Source organism: Panulirus ornatus, chromosome 36 (assembly GCF_036320965.1).
Source record: "Panulirus ornatus isolate Po-2019 chromosome 36, ASM3632096v1, whole genome shotgun sequence".
NCBI classification, from domain to species: Eukaryota; Metazoa; Arthropoda; class Malacostraca; order Decapoda; family Palinuridae; genus Panulirus; species Panulirus ornatus.
The window spans coordinates 12,715,848-12,733,074 of NC_092259.1; the positions used below are offsets into that span (position 1 = coordinate 12,715,848).

At 47.2% G+C, this 17,227-nt stretch overlaps 1 protein-coding gene across 6 annotated transcripts in view; it reads left to right on the forward strand.

Moving 5' to 3' along the window:
- Positions 1 to 17,227, forward strand: part of LOC139760358 (uncharacterized) — a 181,901-nt gene that overhangs the window by 77,662 nt on the left and 87,012 nt on the right. For 5 of the 6 annotated variants that reach the window (XM_071683420.1, XM_071683422.1, XM_071683423.1 and 2 more), the window contains one exon: positions 3,749 to 3,779. The exons of the other annotated variant lie outside the window; for it this stretch is intronic. The gene's annotated coding sequence lies outside the window, so the exon portion shown is untranslated. The remainder of the gene's footprint in view (positions 1 to 3,748; positions 3,780 to 17,227) is intronic. 6 annotated transcript variants of the gene reach the window in all.

Below are 17,227 nucleotides of genomic sequence, written 5' to 3' on the forward strand. Positions count from 1 at the left end.
CATATTTACCAACATATGTGTAAAGATCTCTTTCCCCCCTTTTTTTTTTTTTTTTTTTTGCCGAACACGAAATCGTCAGTTTTCTCAATGCTTTTTCACCAGACTAGCCTGGTTTTACAGCATATGATACATGGGGAGATGCAGCATCAAACAGCCTGGTATACACAAGGCACTCCTCACCGGGAGAGTTGGGTGGTAAGTAGGCCGAGCTGCGGGGGTCGAGTGGAGCCCATGACACCCCGACCGGCAGGTCTTCATAACAAGAGACAAGTTACGGCCGCCGTGCGCTGATACTCCCCCCCCCCCCCCCCCCCCCCCCCCCCGTTTTCTTCGAACTGTTGTGTGTGACTCTGGCATGAGCATGACACGAAGAACAACAGGCTATAATGAAGGAATGTTTTATCTCGATTTTGGGTTGTGGTTTGTGTGATCGATGGAGAGATAAAAAAATCTAGAAATCTTTTTAACTTGCTAAGAGTATGACAAGTTTGTAAGGTATATTTATGTTAGAGAAATTTCCAAAACTCATTTGTCAGAATTATATATATATATATATATATATATATATATATATATATATATATATATATATATATATATATATATTGAAATAAGAGATTATGTGCATAATCTGTGAATGATGATTGTTCAGCTAAGCAGAGAGAGAGAGAGATCAACAGATACGTTTACCCAACAACAAGAAAGAGAGAATAGAGTTATGTTGGGGTCCCCTGGTGGAGGACGGGTGAAAGAGGCCCACATTACATTTTTTCACTTTTAATGTGAAGCCGGACGGCCGGGGGTTAATTGCTAATTAGAGTAGAGTTGTGTAGGGAATATTAATTGCTCTCCATTACTGTGTGTTGCACGGGTTTGTTGGAGTACCTGTTGTGTTGCACGGGTTGGTTGAGGTATCTTGTGTTGCACGGGTTGGTTGGAGTACCTGTTGTGTTGCACGGGTTGGTTGAGGTATCTTGTGTTGCACGGGTTTGTTGGAGTACCTGTTGTGTTGCACGGGTTGGTTGAGGTATCTTGTGTTGCACGGGTTTGTTGGAGTACCTGTTGTGTTGCACGGGTTGGTTGAGGTATCTTGTGTTGCACGGGTTGGTTGGAGTACCTGTTGTGTTGCACGGGTTGGTTGGAGTACCTGTTGTGTTTCACGGGTTGGTTGAGGTATCTTGTGTTGCACGGGTTGGTTGGAGTACCTGTTGTGTTGCACGGTTTGGTTGAGGTATCTTGTGTTGCACGGGTTGGTTGAGGTATCTTGTGTTGCAATAGGTTTTGAGATAGTTGTGTTGTTGGACCGTAAGATAAGTGTTGTTTATTAAGTTAGGAATGTGGCATGACATAGGAATGTTTGGGATTACCATTTACTTGATTATACAGCCCCAGGATCCCACTTTTTGGGGCTCTTGCATCAGCGAAGGCTGCACAGCAATCAGTTGCAGGGGAATGAAGGACTCATTTCGAATGAAAAGTTCTTCGACGAGATTGTTGTTCCCTTTCGTCCACTGACCGTGACCCAACTTTACCGAAAGTGATTTGGTTTCGTCATTCCTGTCGGTGACCACAGGATGTAGGCGGAGCCCGCCCGGTATGCTGCCACAACGCTACAGTTCGTTCTCTCTGTCTCCATAGACGTTGCCGGACTGGTCGCGCTTGAGGCTACACCGGCAGGAAAAGAAAAAAGAAAAAAAAGGTCACCTTTAGAGAGGCTTTGTCGTCTTAACCAAGCAGAGTAATTATCGCCTCCAAGGAGTACATCCTGTCCCTGCTACTGAGTGTAGCGTAGCCTTGAATCTGCACGGGGGCCCCCATGGAAATTACACCTCTGGGTCATACCAGAACCCTCTCAGAAAGGGGTATTGGAGTGAATATATATATATATATATATATATATATATATATATATATATATATATATATATAGAAAGAGAGAGAGAGAGAGAGAGAGAGAGAGAGAGAGAGAGAGAGAGAGAGAGAGAGAGTGAGAGTTTCTGGACTACTGGGAAAATAGGAACGTAACGTCACGGGTCGCACAAAAAGACTCATGAAAATTAGCCAGAGTTTATAAAGCCGGGGAGAAAGTCGTGGAATTTGCAGGAGGGAGGGACGGGTCAGCGGGAGGGATGGAGGGCGGTAATTACGCCATGACAGCGGAAGCAAACAAACCATAATGCCTGATGTGTGTGTCAGAGGTCGGCAGACCAGCGACTTTAAGGCGGTTTTAAGATTCGTTTTTTTTGAAAATGAAAACATCTTCAGTGGCGTCCTCAACGCGAGTGTTTTGATGTCTGTATTGTCTGACTGGCTGGCGTGCTTGCTGGCTGGCGTGCTTGCTGGCTGGTGTGCTTGCTGGCTGGCTGCCTGGCGGTGTTGTCTGGTGGAGGTGGCACTTGAGCGGTCACAAAGGAACCGCATTAGATTGTATCACCCGCAGGCAGGCAGGCAGGCGGGAGGAGGGGCGTCGTCTTGGTGAGATGCCACACTGGAAGTAGAGATCACACGGTGGCTTCCGAAGCCTCATATTCAGGTGAAGACACAGTCAGGTGCGAGGTAGGGAGACAATGTTTCATCGCTGCTCCGCATCATCATGTACACGGGGGATTGACCCACTTCGTCAAAGGTTACCACATGACTCTTACTTATAATTAAAAGTAAATCTTTATTCTTTCTGGGTTTTTTTTTTCTAATTACTGTCATCTTCATTATCATAAATGTCAGACATTGGAAGGACTGAATCTTGATATTATTTACATTAGTCGTAGCATAATTGTATTTATTGTGTGTATATCACTGTTTTGAACCTGAACCTTTGATTATTATTATTATTATTATTATTATTATTATTATTATTATTATTATTATTATTAATATTATTGTTGTTGTTGTTGTTATTATTATTATTATTGCTTTTATTTTTATTATTATTGTTATTATTATATTATTATTATTATTATTATTATTATTATTATTATTATTATTATTATTATTATTAATCATTTAACGATGATGTGTGGTAGTAGAGCAGTAGTTGTTGTACACTAACATGTGAATAAGTTCCTGCTGAGTGACTGACCTGGTGACCCAAAAAGAAAAAAGAAAAGAATACAAAAAAGCTTTGGATTTTATGTCGCTGAGAAGTCTGGATTCTGGTTAAAACCAGTTTCTTACTGTCTGTTTAAAACGTTTTTTTTTTTTTAAATGTACAATTTTTATTTGTTGTTAAGAGTTCTATTTAATGTACTTATTGTTATTCTATTGCCCCATATTCTTACACCTCCCTTTAAAAGTACTTTTCATGTATTTCTTTTTTCTTTTCTGAACTTGTCACATTCACATCTCGTAGTTTTGCAAGAATTGCCTTTGGTCTAGTTATACATTTTGATGTCTCATTCTCGTCTCGCAGTTTCGGAAATAGATACTTCTGAAATAGGCTTCGTTTTAGTGTTTTGTTATATTCTCATATTTTGTATTAAAGTCGTATGCCCTTACACACGGATTTAAAGAACTGTTTATGATATGTTTAATGTTTATTAAATCTGTCTATTTAATATTCTGCCTTAGTTGTAGCAATACATTTTTTTTTTTTTGTGTGTGTGTGTGTATGTTTACTTTCTCCACAGTTTAATGTCTTGTCATATGCTAAGCGTTAGACTAAAGTTTATTTATTTGTACATGTGACGTTTGTTGGTTTGTTTGTTTGAGACGTGGCTCTTAACTATTGTTTATGTTGTTGTTGTTGCAGATGAGATGTGACACGTGGAGGACAGTGGCAGGTAAGTCGGTACCCCCCACCTTGACCCACTACCCTCCTTTCCTTGACACCTGCCAACCCACCCACCAGCTTGACGGGATGAGGTGGGGTGGAGGGGAGGGACTAGGTAGGCCTTGGGCTTGACAGGTTGTCGATGGCTGACGTAGTAGGCTGTGCTGTCCGGGGTACAGTGATGCGGAAATATAGATATCTCGGTCATTTATTCCTGAAACCTGGAAGCGCTCTGTGTAGCATCCACGCTAGGGAGCAGCTGATGATGATGATGAGGTCACGAACCATCAGTTTGGGGCACATCTCTTGGCGTGCTCTGTCGTGTTAAGTACTTACTTTTTTTTCTAGTGGATTCGTTCTAGATCCATGCCACACGAGACGGTTTATAAGTCTCGTTGTATCTGTCTCGTCTCATCAGTTTCTGACGGGCCGAAGTGGAGGATGATATGGTCGCAATACAAGCGAAAGATCCTATTGTTTACGTCTGAGTACAAAGATCTTATACGACAGATTCCTTGCATCAGTTTTCCATTCAGAGACATCAGTCTCGGACAGTCCTTATTAAGGTCGGCTCCTTAGCGTGAAGAATGGCTGAAGACATACAGAGATAAGGACAGGAGAGGACGAATTTTTTTTTTTTTTTTTGAAAGTTTTAGAGCTGAGGGAAATCCTGTTTTTTGTAAAATTGTCAAATTTGTAAGATTGGTATTACGCCACCATAGAACCGGGTGGGATTACAGTTATTTTCTGATGTTTACTTCGTGTGATGAACCGTCAAGAAGGTATGAGAATGGTCGATATGTCGTGGAAGGTCATTACGACCTGCTGAAGCCGTATTTACCCTCTAATTCCTCTTTGCAACACTTCATTACTGTGCTGGTTCTCACCAAGCCTGTGATGGGTGGGTCAGTGTTCGAGGAAGGGAGACTGAATGTTACGTAATGTTAATTAAAAAAGGTTTGTAACACGCACAAAACTTCCCCTCAGGGATAACATTCTCTTTAGTTTTACTCACAGTGTATAGTGGAACTGCAATTTAACATTGATGTTATTATTCCATGATGCGCAGGATTTTATTTAATTCACGACCCCTCACTGTGGTTTTATGCCACGGTCCTGAAACAGACAGACGAAGGTAAAAAAGTTTATGGTAAAAATTTGACGCCAGCGGCCCTAGAGTGAGTGTGGAGCAGCGTTCAGACACGTGAAGTATACCACTAGTTATAACCAGTGGAAAACACAAATACATCACACGTGTGAAACCAGTTTCAAGACTTTGCGTGTTAAATCACGGTTTAAAAACCATGAGGGAACCATTATAAACTGTGTGGAGAGTAGCGTTGCGTATATAATAAAGTGTGGGCGGTGGAGTTGGTTTGGTTTGGTATTCACGCTGCAGTTTTGAAAAAAAAAAACATTTTACATAAGTGATTTAATTACCAGTGTTGTGTTTGTGTCGTCTGGACTAGCGACCAACCAAGCCACAGAACAGTTTATTTACAGAGGTACTGCTGGCCTGGCGGGAAATGAATCACATCTTTCCCCTGTGTAAAACGACGGCTTCCGTTGGCGGTAACGGGCAAGGGGTTGAAGAGTGTAAACAAGAGGAATGGGATACTGAAGCCTGATGAACAGCAGGAGAGATTTGGAACCCCACTAAGTACGACTGTAGCATCCCCGTGAGTACAGTGGTACGACCCTTGAGTATGATGGCTTGGTCTTTGACCTGACCTCTTAAGGGTCGGGTCAGAGGCGAGGCCATCATACCCTAGGGGTCGTATCGTCGTGCTCATGGGCCTCACACCGTGTAGTTCTGGGGTTCGTGCCGTGGTGCCCAGAGGCGTCATACCGTGGTGTTCTGAGAAGTCGCACCGTGGTGCACAAGGGGGTCGTATCGTGGTATTCATGGGGTCTTACCGTGGTGTTCTGAGGCGTCGTACCGTGGTGTTCAGTGGGTCGTACCGTGGTGTTCAGAGGGTCGTACCATGGTGTTCAGTGGGTCGTACCGTGGTGTTCAGGGGGTCGTACCGTGGTGTTCAGGGGGTCGCACCGTGGTGTTCAGGGGGTGTTGTTACCCAGCCTGGGCAGTGATCGTCAGAAGTAAGTGTTAGCCAGAGCCGAGCATCACGGCCGTAAAATTGGTGGTGCATTAAGTTGGGCTCAGAGGGGTATTAGCTGAAGCCAGAACCGTCCGCTAGACCTGGCCCTTAGATGAGGGTCTTGGCTCTGAGGACTGGCCGCCGGGGGTCTCTTGTGGGGTCTGGCCACCGGGGGGCTGCTGGGTAAGGCCCGTGGAAGGAGAGTCAGGACTGTGGATGGTGTTGACAGGGGAAGTTTGTCCCGGCGGTTGAGGGAGGGGTTTTCGAGCCCTGGGTGGCCGCCGGTGGTGGTGGAGACGCCCCACAATCATCACCAGGCGACGCTACCCTACCACACTATCACCACCAGGGGCGCGTCATGTTCGCCGCTCGTTCGTGAAGGTTAAGGGGGAAGGGTTTTGAGATGCATGTGTTGGAGACTTGCTCCCTCATCCCGCGAATACCACCCACCTCCCTCCCTCCATGAGAGAGCCTGTCTCTCTGGGGACGTCTTGAAATGCGAATTGGAGAAGTGTCGGTGATGGTCTGGAGGGCCGGGTGGAGGGAGTCCTGTGGTCACGCCGACGGGTGACGCACATCCAGGGCGGGTCTGTCCTCTCACGTGTGTGGTGCCTTTGGAACCCTCCCATCCTCCCGTACCTCTTTGTTTACCATGCTCTCTCTCTCTCTCTCTCTCTCTCTCTCTCTCTCTCTCTCTCTCTCTCTCTCTCTCTCTCTCTCTCTCTCTCTCTCCCCACCTGCCGTCCTTGCTTTACGTTCTCTCCTCCCTTGTTTACCTCTTATTTCGTTCCCTCCTCTGGCCCCCGGGCTTCTCTCTTCCCAGTCATTCGTGTCTCCTCTTCCTTACCCCAGTTCCGTGTCTTTCCCAGTGGAGGATGTGTTGCCTCCCTCCCTTCCTTCCTCTACCCCCTGGGGCAACCAGGGAACACCCGGCCACCTGAGTGTTTGCCCCGTACCCCCGGTGTTCCTCCTGCCCGGTAAAGACGGACCCTTCACACACACCACGTAAGGAGGTTTGTACTTACATTGTTAGTGATAAGTGAAGGAGGAGGAGGAGGAGGAGAAGGACGTGGAACTGAGGGAGAGGGAGTGAGTGGCTCGGAGAGGAGGAGGAGGAGGAGGAGGAGGAAGAGCGAAGTAGACACAGAGGAAGCAGTGCCTCCCTACTGTTATTCCTAGCGTCAGTAACGATATCCTTTACCTTAGTTGAGATTACAGCAGGTATTAAGAGGGTCCTTGAAGGGTTCAGGCTGAAGGCCTTGATGTTGGAATCCGTCAGCGTCTTGGAACTGATCGCACGAGACAATTTAACACCACATTGGCTGAAGTTTGGTAGTGTAGGAAAGTGAGGTGAAGTATTCCTTTAGAGCAGAGGGAAGTTCTTACATATAACCCGTCTCTGTATGTAGGATTTGGTTCATATATCTGGTATTGGGAGTCGTAAGAATCACTGGCCTTTTTGAGATGATTTTCTCTTATTTCTGGTTGTGACTGAAGCTTTTACTGAAGAAATATTGTCATTGTTTAACGGAAGAGAAAGGTATCAATAATGGGTGTAGTAGATAGAGGGAAATACGTTATATTGATGGAATTGAAGAAGAAAAATAAGTGTTTAGCTTAGGCTCACATACGTCGTACACCGAGTAATGCAATGTACAGCGACGGTACTTGGCTGCGGTCATGAATTTTTATGGTGTGGGATCGTCTGGGGGAGACCGGTAATAATATTGTCTCGGGTGTGCATCAGTATTAGTCCATTGAACACCACGGCACGATCCTGGAGTACGACGGTACGATCCTTGAGTACGACGGTACGATCCCGTGAACAGCACGGTACGATCCCTGAGTACGACGGTACGATCCCGTGAGCACGACGGCACCATCCTTGAGCACAAAGGTATGATTCCTTGAGTACAAGAGTACGATCCTTCAGCACGACGGTACGACCCTTTGAACACGACGGTACGATCCCTTGAGCACGACGGTACGACCTTGAGGTATGATAGCCAGGCCCTTGGCCCTTGATAGTTAGGCCAAAGGCCAAACCATCATGCTCAAGGATCGTACCGTCGCACCCGAGGGATCGTGCCGTCGCACCCGAGGGATCGTACCGTCGCACCCGAGGGATCGTACCGTCGCATCCAAGGTATTGATGCTGGTAGATTAAAGGGCTCCACTGGTAAACAATGGCCGAGGTTATTTTTATATTTTATATCTTATGCAAGAGTGTGTGTGGCCGGCTCAGCTCTCCCCTCCCTGGGTCCTATTTCATGGGGGCGGCCATTTGCATGGGTAGCGGCCGTAAGTCCCACATTGCGTGGAGAGGCTCTGGCGTTTACGACTTAACGATCACCCTAGTTACGGATCTGTTTGGGCCTAGACAGTGCTACGAGGATATACCTTGGGAATTAGCATGAGTCGTTACGAATCTTTATTGTTATTTCGTGAGGAATGATTTAGTCTACCCACGGGTCGTTTCGTGAGGAGTTCGTGAGTTGACGTACGGTGATTTCCTGATGGATTTACACTCAGCTTTACGTAGAGAACGAAGGATTGGTCGTCGTTAATCCTTTGGGCACGACTTAACGACCGTTTAGGTATGATGTCCAGGCCTTTGACCTGACCTTCTAAAGGGCCAGGTCAAAGGTTAAGTCACCGTCACGCACAAAGGTCGGACCTTTGCCCTTAATGGTGTTACCATTATGGTGAAGGGTCGTACCATCATGTGTAATGGTCGTACCGTCTTGCTTAGAGGTCGTACCGATGTGCTGAAGGGGCTAGACAATTAATGTGATGCAGTTGCTCAGAATACAAATCGCTGTTGCCTTTACATATATATATATATATATATATATATATATATATATATATATATATATATATCATCGGAATATGTGCTGAGGGCAATTGAAGTACATACAGTTATTATACTCTTTCGTTGGACATGTCATGATGACTGCTTGCTTAACCACAAAGAGTAGTGGCTGAGCTATTGAGATCCGTTGCTTGGCCAAGGATGTTTGCTGAGCCTCCAATATTTGCATAACTTCTTGCTCCTCAATTAAGGATATTTGGTACTTCCCTGCTATCAATATTTGCTGTGTACTTAAGAAGAATACGTGCTTAACGTCCAGTAATATTCGTTTAGCCACTAGAAGTATCTCCACAGCAACCAAGAATATTTGCGTAGCTTGTACCAGTATTTGCGTACCATCTAAGCATATTTACCTGGCTACCAAGCTGCAGTTATAAGTGTATAGGTTTGCGTAAGTGAGGTTGGTGTTTGGCGTGTGGGAGGAGGAGCAGGAGGCGAGAGCCCTTCACTCAGACCTGGTGCCAACATGAGAGTAAAGATATTAGTATGGTTCACGCACGCACCTCCCACCATCTGATGATTACCATCGAGTGGGCTTAATGGTTACCACTGAGAAGGGAAAACGGTGTAGGTGGTTTCCACTGAATAGCAAGACCGTTCTGAATGAGCTAGAAAATTCTCTCTCTCTCTCTCTCTCTCTCTCTCTCTCTCTCTCTCTCTCTCTCTCTCTCTCTCTCTCTCTGCGAGACTGTACTCCTTTTCGTCCATTGGCTTGGGTCACAGAGCTACATAGCGAGGCCAGGCTGGAGTAGCGCGGCTGTGAGGCAGGCAAGGTTTGAGCGGGAGTGTCAGGTCAGCCAGAAGGCATGGCTGTGTGTTGCTTGGGTCACGCCGCTAACTCTTCTTATCTGTTGTTATTGTCGTCATAAAGAGCGTTACGTGCCTGGCGCAAGCACTCATGAAATTACAAGAGGCCCTCGTCGTTACACTGGCTTTAATTATGAATTGTAAATGAAAATAAATACGATTGGTCTTTTTGAGTTATTCGCCGGCACCCGAGGGCGCCTTGTTCCGCTCCGGTGGGTGGTGGGGGACTCGTGTGTGGAGGAACTTAACCACTTCACTACGACGGTACGTACCTCCCTGGGGCACGACGCCACGGCCCTTGAGCACGACGGTACCTCCCTTGAGCACGACGGCACGGCCCTTGAGCACGACGGTACCTCCCTTGAGCACGACGCCACGGCCCTTGAGCACGACGGTACCCCCCTAGAACACGACGCCACGGCCCTTGAGCACGACGGTACCTCCCTTGAGCACGACGGCACGGCTCTTGAGCACGACGGTACCCCCCTGGAGCACGACGGCACGGCCCTTGAGCGCGACTATGCCTCCTTGGAGAGCGACGGTACTGCCCTTGAGCACGAGGATATGATCTCTGAACCTGACGGTGGGATCCTTGCATAGGGCGGCGCTGCCTTTGCCTGAGCCTTTTAGGGTTACGTCAGAGGACAGGCCTTCGAACCCAAGGGCCGTACCGTCGCACTTAAGGGTCCTACCGTCGTGCTCAAGGGTCGTACCTTTGTGCTCAAGGTTCGTACCGTCGTTCTCAAGGGTCGTCCCTTTGTGCTCAAGGGTCGCACCATCGTGCTCAAGGGTCTAAGAATTACGAAAGAAAAAATATTAATTTGGACATAAGATTCAATAAAGAGTCGTAAATATTAGATACTAATTTGAAAGAAGAATTGTGGATACTAAATATGATTTGAATAGAAAATAGATTGCGTTCATATTTTTGTTTTTGGGCAACGAAAACGGGAGATTGCGGGACGAGAAGGGGTTTGCAGAGGCGTGCGATTTACATGTCAATTGCTGGTGTGGTAATTATCAGAACTGCTCCACGGATGATAAAATGTCACACACCACTCACAAACTTACTCGGCCACCTGTAAAAGTGTGATAGTGTAGCTAATTGCCTGGTGTAAATGTTGATGTTGATGTGCGCGTAAATCTTTTACAACTTCAAAAAGGTCACCCACATTCCAAGAATTTAGTACCGCGCGTGAATCATTTACATAAAAGATAAGTCACGTTCCAAGAATTCAGTACTCTTTTAAATGATTTACATTTAAAAGGTGATTAAAAGTACTTTGATTTTAGAAGTTTAAAAAGAAGTTAATTATGGTCATAGTACAGGATTTTCAGATGACGTAAGATAAAATTCTCAATCGTTTTATTATTTAATTAACTATTTTGAAACTAAATATATAGAGAAAATAATTGTAATATTTGGTAAATATGGGAGCGTTATTACAAGCAAATTCACAATGATATGTATATATGGTTTTGAGGAAAAATCTTCACTTAGCACCTTCTTTTCGTTCTTTTTGAAAGAGATAATATAGGAGGGGGGTATTTTCAGGGCGGCTTCGGCGCCCTTGGCCCCCGTCGCTCAGAACTGCAGTCTGATACGTGGGTAGTGTTATCATCTTGTCTCCATGTCTTCTGGAATAAAAAAAATGAAAGATTTATATTTTTATAGCGAAAGTATGAGACGTGCATTTTTTATTGTAGTGAAGGTGATTAAGGAGTACAATGGCTGTAACGCACCTGGTGCGTTGAAGGCAGGAGGATGTATATTTAGCCTATGGGCCAAACTGATGTTTGGTTCCATCCCAAGCTGCGTCGGGTAGCAATATATAAATAAAACTATCCATTTTACCAGCTGACATTTGAACAGTCCTGTAAAGCCTGCTTAAAACCGCTGCCAAGTGTCGGTCATCACTGCCAGTATAACAACAAAAAAAAAGAGGGGGATATTATTCCTGACTCTGGAGACGGGGTAAATATAAAGCAGAGTGTGAGCGTCCGTCTGCGCGAGGCAGCGTGTGCATGCGGAAGGAGGTGCGAGGTTAGCGCTGCCTGCATTATGGACTAGCGAGCCAGCGTCGGCTTGATGGTGTAGCAACAACACTCGCTGGCCAGGCCCGTGTCAGAACGAGTCGTTCCAGTAGTGAACCTGGGCTAATCCGGGTTTGGTATTTTGCACTTTATTTTTATCATCCGTGCGTGTGTGTGTGTCTCTCTCTCTCTCTCCCCGCCTGGCTTTAAAGCAGAAAGATTAACGTGGTGTTCTGTGTGCCAGATGATGGCCATGAATCAGTTTTCTGTTGCATGTCCCCATTTTCTATTGCATATTCTCTTGCAAGAGCTTTTGGAATTTAGATTTTGTGATCTGTACAAGTAAACGGTTGTACCTTTCTTGGAAGAACGTGGTGTTGTTTTTATTTGTCTGAGCTTCAGCCATCTGAGAATAGTTTTACTCTGAGTTTCATAATTACTTTAATTGTATACTGGTTTTAGACTCGGCATTCACTACGTACTTGGATCGGTCATTTGCATATTGAGGAAAGAATTAAGGAGGGGGTGGGGGGCACGAACCATACAGTGAGAGTATGTATGTTCGTGTACCAGTTATCTCGAACACCCCTGATCATGTTTAAGATCATTAAGTCAGTGGTCACAATAACTTGTGACCTTGTTGTCCATATGATGAACACTAACAGCCAGCTGGCTTAAGGCCCAGATAACCAGCTGACCTGCTGGTAGACCAACGACCACAGTGGAACGACCCTTTACTACAACGCTACAACCATTCATTATTGATGTAAGATAGTAAGATAGTAAGTTAAGTTTACTGGTGTGAGATAGTGAAGTATTCCGAACCTATTTTTCTCATTAAAATGGTGACGACTTACTGAATACATTAGGAAGGCGAGTGTTTGCTTGTGGTCTGTATTCCAGTATATAGCTGTTCGATTTTGAAATCATTCACTTCAGTTTATTCAGTTTTGTCTCCATCATCAGCTGGCTAATTATGGCGGCCGTGTTCACACCGCGAGCCGTGGCGCAGAAGGATCGCAGGGAGTCACAGAGGGTCGTGGTGGTCAGTACCTCACTGGCCAGGCACAGGTAGTTATAACATGAGACATTACACAGCTGAGTCATTACGGTAGCTTACTGTGCATTTGTGCTGTACGTGACACATTGACTCCGTGCAAAGATCGGGTACGTTCATAATGCCTCTGATGCGGACCAAGAAACAATAAAGTTATGAGGTATTTCTTGCGGGGTTTGTTTGATCCTGTCTCTAAAAAGACTGATGTTTCCTATTCTTCATAATCTAAAACGCAGTGTCCACATATCTCCCCACATACTGTACAGTTGATGTCACTGTTACACGTACCTTGACCTTGATCCAGCAGTGACATCTACTGTTCTTGTTACTGTGTACGTGAGCTGTGTACGTGGAGTCTGTAGCTGGACTTTGTACGTAAACGTGTTCTAGTGAAGACATTTGTTTGTGGTATGGCGCTGGATGACTTGCTTGTGCCTGTTCTCGCTCCTGTACTTGCTTCACATGCGTCTGTGGAATCTGTCACGGTAACATTGACTATTTTTCATTTCAACATATGTGTTGTGTTCAACAGCCTGTTCATCTCATGCGAGTTTGGCTAAGGCATCAGCTCTCATGTTCACGGAGGCTCATGTGTGAGGAGGGAATCCATAGCAGTTTGGCATGATTGCCCTGTAATGCTGGCTTTTATGTATCTGGCTTCACGGGCGAGCTTGTTACATTGTGATCTCTGGTCATTGAGGGCAAGTAGTGAGGACAGAGGATCAGGGTTGATTAAACCTTTCTGTTGTTGTAGTTTTCTGCAAGCTCAAGACCCCTAGCCAAGACCTCGGTCGATTTAGATATTTGACTCGACTTCCACTGGGCTGAGTTAACTGTAGCACCGCTGCCGGACCTTCCTCCCGGTGGCGGAGTTGCGGGAACCGTCAGCACAGGTATTGTGTGTGTGTGTGTGTGTGTGTGTGTGTGTGTGTGTGTGTGTGTGTGTGTGTGTGTTTCTTCAGTCTGGAAGTCCTGAGTCTCTTCAGGAGGACCCTGGTTTGGACTTGACCTGGCGTCTAAAAAAAAAAAGAAAGTCATATAAGAAATGTTTCCCATCCATATTCAGCAGAGGATCCAGAATGCGATTTAATTATAGAACGGTGGTGTCAGGCGCGGGTGTGACGCCAGATCAGTCAGCATTAATTCCTCGTTATTATTCCTGCGAACTCGGGAAGGGGGATTACAGTGCCATGTGTACATTTAGAGGTGATGGTTGTATAACCGGGGAGTGGGTGGTTGTCAGACTTCCAAACGTGTTGTCCGTCCACATGGGACACAGATGGTGGGGTGGCCGGTACGGCCTCCATCAGGCGCGTCCCAAGACCTGCGCCCGTGACTGTAGTACAGTCCAGGACAGATGTCCCGAGACACACCTGGGCGACGACGAAGGTTGCCGGGCTGTCTGTGTGGACGGGCGGAGACATAGGGCTGGCTACAGCTTCCGGGGCTTCCCGGGACTCCGGTACTGCGGTCATGTCCCCAGGACTTGTGTCCCAGGAGGGGCTAAAGTGGAGAGGTTTCACGTGGGCAGCTCTCTCTCTCTCTCTCTCTCTCTCTCTCTCTCTCTCTCTCTCTCTCTCTCTCTCTCTCTCTCTCTCTCTCTCTCTCTCTCTCTCTCTCTCTCCACACACACACACACACACACACACACACACACACAGTACTTTCCAGACCTTGACAACTCCGTATTCTGGAAAAGACCTCCTGGAAACCAGGGCAGGTGGCCGGCCGGCCGGACAGGCAGGAGGGAGGCGAGGAATTCGGTTCCTCTCTTCCCTGTAACATTATAGTGAAGCTGTTACATAATTGGACAGATGATTAGATCAAATTAGTGCGGCAAAGCGGCGGGCAAGTCTGCTGCGGGGGAGGTGGTTCGCTCTGGCCTGGTGTGGTCTGCTGCCGGGGAGGTGGGTCGCTCTGGCCTGGTGTGGTCTGCTGGCAAGTCTGCTGCGGGGGAGGTGGGTCGCTCTGGCCTGGTGTGGTCTGCTGGCAAGTCTGCTGCGGGGGAGGTGGTTCGCTCTGGCCTGGTGTGGTCTGCTGGCAAGTCTGCTGCGGGGGAGGTGGGTCGCTCTGGCCTGGTGTGGTCTGCTGGCAAGTCTGCTGCGGGGGAGGTGGGTCGCTCTGGCCTGGTGTGGTCTGCTGGCAAGTCTGCTGCGGGGGAGGTGGGTCTCTCTGGCCTGGTGTGGTCTGCTGGCAAGTCTGCTGCCGGGGAGGTGGGTCGCTCTGGCCTGGTGTGGTCTGCTGGCAAGTCTGCTGCCGGGGAGGTGGGTCGCTCTGGCCTGGTGTGGTCTGCTGGCAAGTCTGCTGCCGGGGAGGTGGGTCGCTCTGGCCTGGTGTGGTCTGCTGGCAAGTCTGCTGCCGGGGAGGTGGGTCGCTCTGGCCTGGTGTGGTCTGCTGGCAAGTCTGCTGCCGGGGAGGTGGTTCGCTCTGGCCTGGTGTGGTCTGCTGGCAAGTCTGCTGCCGGGGAGGTGGTTCGCTCTGGCCTGGTGTGGTCTGCTGGCAAGTCTGCTGCGGGGGAGGTGGGTCGCTCTGGCCTGGTATGGTCTGCTGGCAAGGCTGCTGCCGGGGAGGTGGTTCGCTCTGGCCTGGTGTGGTCTGCTGGCAAGTCTGCTGCCGGGGAGGTGGTTCGCTCTGGCCTGGTGTGGTCTGCTGGCAAGTCTGCTGCCGGGGAGGTGGTTCGCTCTGGCCTGGTGTGGTCTGCTGGCAAGTCTGCTGCCGGGGAGGTGGTTCGCTCTGGCCTGGTGTGGTCTGCTGGCAAGTCTGCTGCCGGGGAGGTGGTTCGCTCTGGCCTGGTGTGGTCTGCTGCGGGGGAGGTGGTTCGCTCTGGCCTGGTGTGGTCTGCTGGGTTGGGCTTCCCACGTTTGCACAGACGATTCCCACAAAAGGTTTGCCTGGTCACGTGTGCCTGATCCACCCCCCCCCCTCCCCCTGCTTGTGAAAATGGTGGTGATAACGAACGGAAAGATAGATAGACAGATGAATAGATGGATACACAGATAGACATTTGTAGATGCAAAATGAACAGGCCTCTGTCTGCCGTGGAAGTGTATTGTGGATGCATCTTTATACATCATGCATATTCTCAGCCCCTATATATATATATATATATATATATATATATATATATATATATATATATATATATATATATATATACTCTAGTGAGGATGTGAGGAAGTTGTAGTTTGCACTAGAGGGTTGGTTCCGTTTCAGGGGCAAGAACGGAGCAGTAAATCCGTGCAACAAGCGGCGGTCCCCCGCGTCGTTAGCGTCTCCTGCGTCAGAAGTTTCCTGCCGGAGGGGAGGCCGACCCGACCCCCCCACCTCCCCTCATCCCCCCCTTACCCCTTCCTCTCCCCTCAGGGTTGGGGGGAGGGGGAGGAGGAGAATGACGAACCATCCCCTCCCCCACACACATACACCCACACTTGCCTTGAGGGGAGGGGGTATGGGGGGGGGGTGTCTGCCTGCTGACCCCCTACCGTCACCCGGGGGGGGGGGGGGGCGTTGGGAATGGTTAGGGGAGGGGGAGGGATGACCGGGAACACAAGGAGAGGGAAGCACGAGGATGAAGATGCTGCCAGAGAGAGAGAGAGAGAGAGAGAGAGAGAGAGAGAGAGAGAGAGAGAGAGAGAGAGAGATGGGTGATTAATTGAAAGGTAAAAGGTCAGGGGAAGGGATTAAAGGTCGCACATTAATTAAGTGAAGCATAGCAAGAGGACGGGAGAGGGAGGGAGGGAAGGGAGGAGTGAAGGAAGGGAGAGAGAGAATTGAAGTTAGGGAGAGTTTTTGAAAGATCAGTTGAAAGAAGAGTAATTAGATAATAGAAGGGAAGGACAAAAGTTTGAAGGAAGGGAGAAGGAAATTAGATAAAATTTGAAGGCATATTTGAGAGAAAAGTAACGAAAGAACGTAATAGAGAGAGAGAGAAGAGAGAGAGAGAGAGAGAGAGAGAGAGAGAGAGAGAGAGAGAGAGAGAGAGACGTCTTTAGATCAAAGCGACCACAAACAAACAACACGAACAACAAAATCATGGTCCTAAGAAAACGACGTGTGTGGATTTCAAGACTTAACTCAAAAACACACAAAAAGATTTTGTCATTTTTAGACATAATGATTTTAATGCAATTTAAAAGTCAGATAAAAAAAAAAGTTTCAAAGCTGGGCGTTTTTTTCATGCAGCATGAATTTTATGTATAGTTTTTGAAAAGACTTTTATCACTCAAAAAACGTTCGAGATTTGGGAGGTCATTTTTGAATAAGGTGATTTCTATGTAGTTAAAAGATTTAACCTAAAAAAAATGTCCAGAAGTGGGAGCCTTCTTTTTTTAAAATGAATAACATGCTTGTTATGCAGCATTTTTTAAAAGACAACTGAAAAGAATTCCAAAATTAGGATTTCAAATTTTTTTTTCGTAAATGGTGATATTTTTTTTCTGAGTATTTTCGTCCACATTAGTTGTTGTTGTTGATGTAGAAGGGGTGGGTGGGTGGGGGGGGGGACGGTAGGCTGTGCTGGGGGCGTGGAGGATGATCCTAGTTCCCAGCTAGGGAAGAGCTTAGCTCCCTGCACACACACACACACA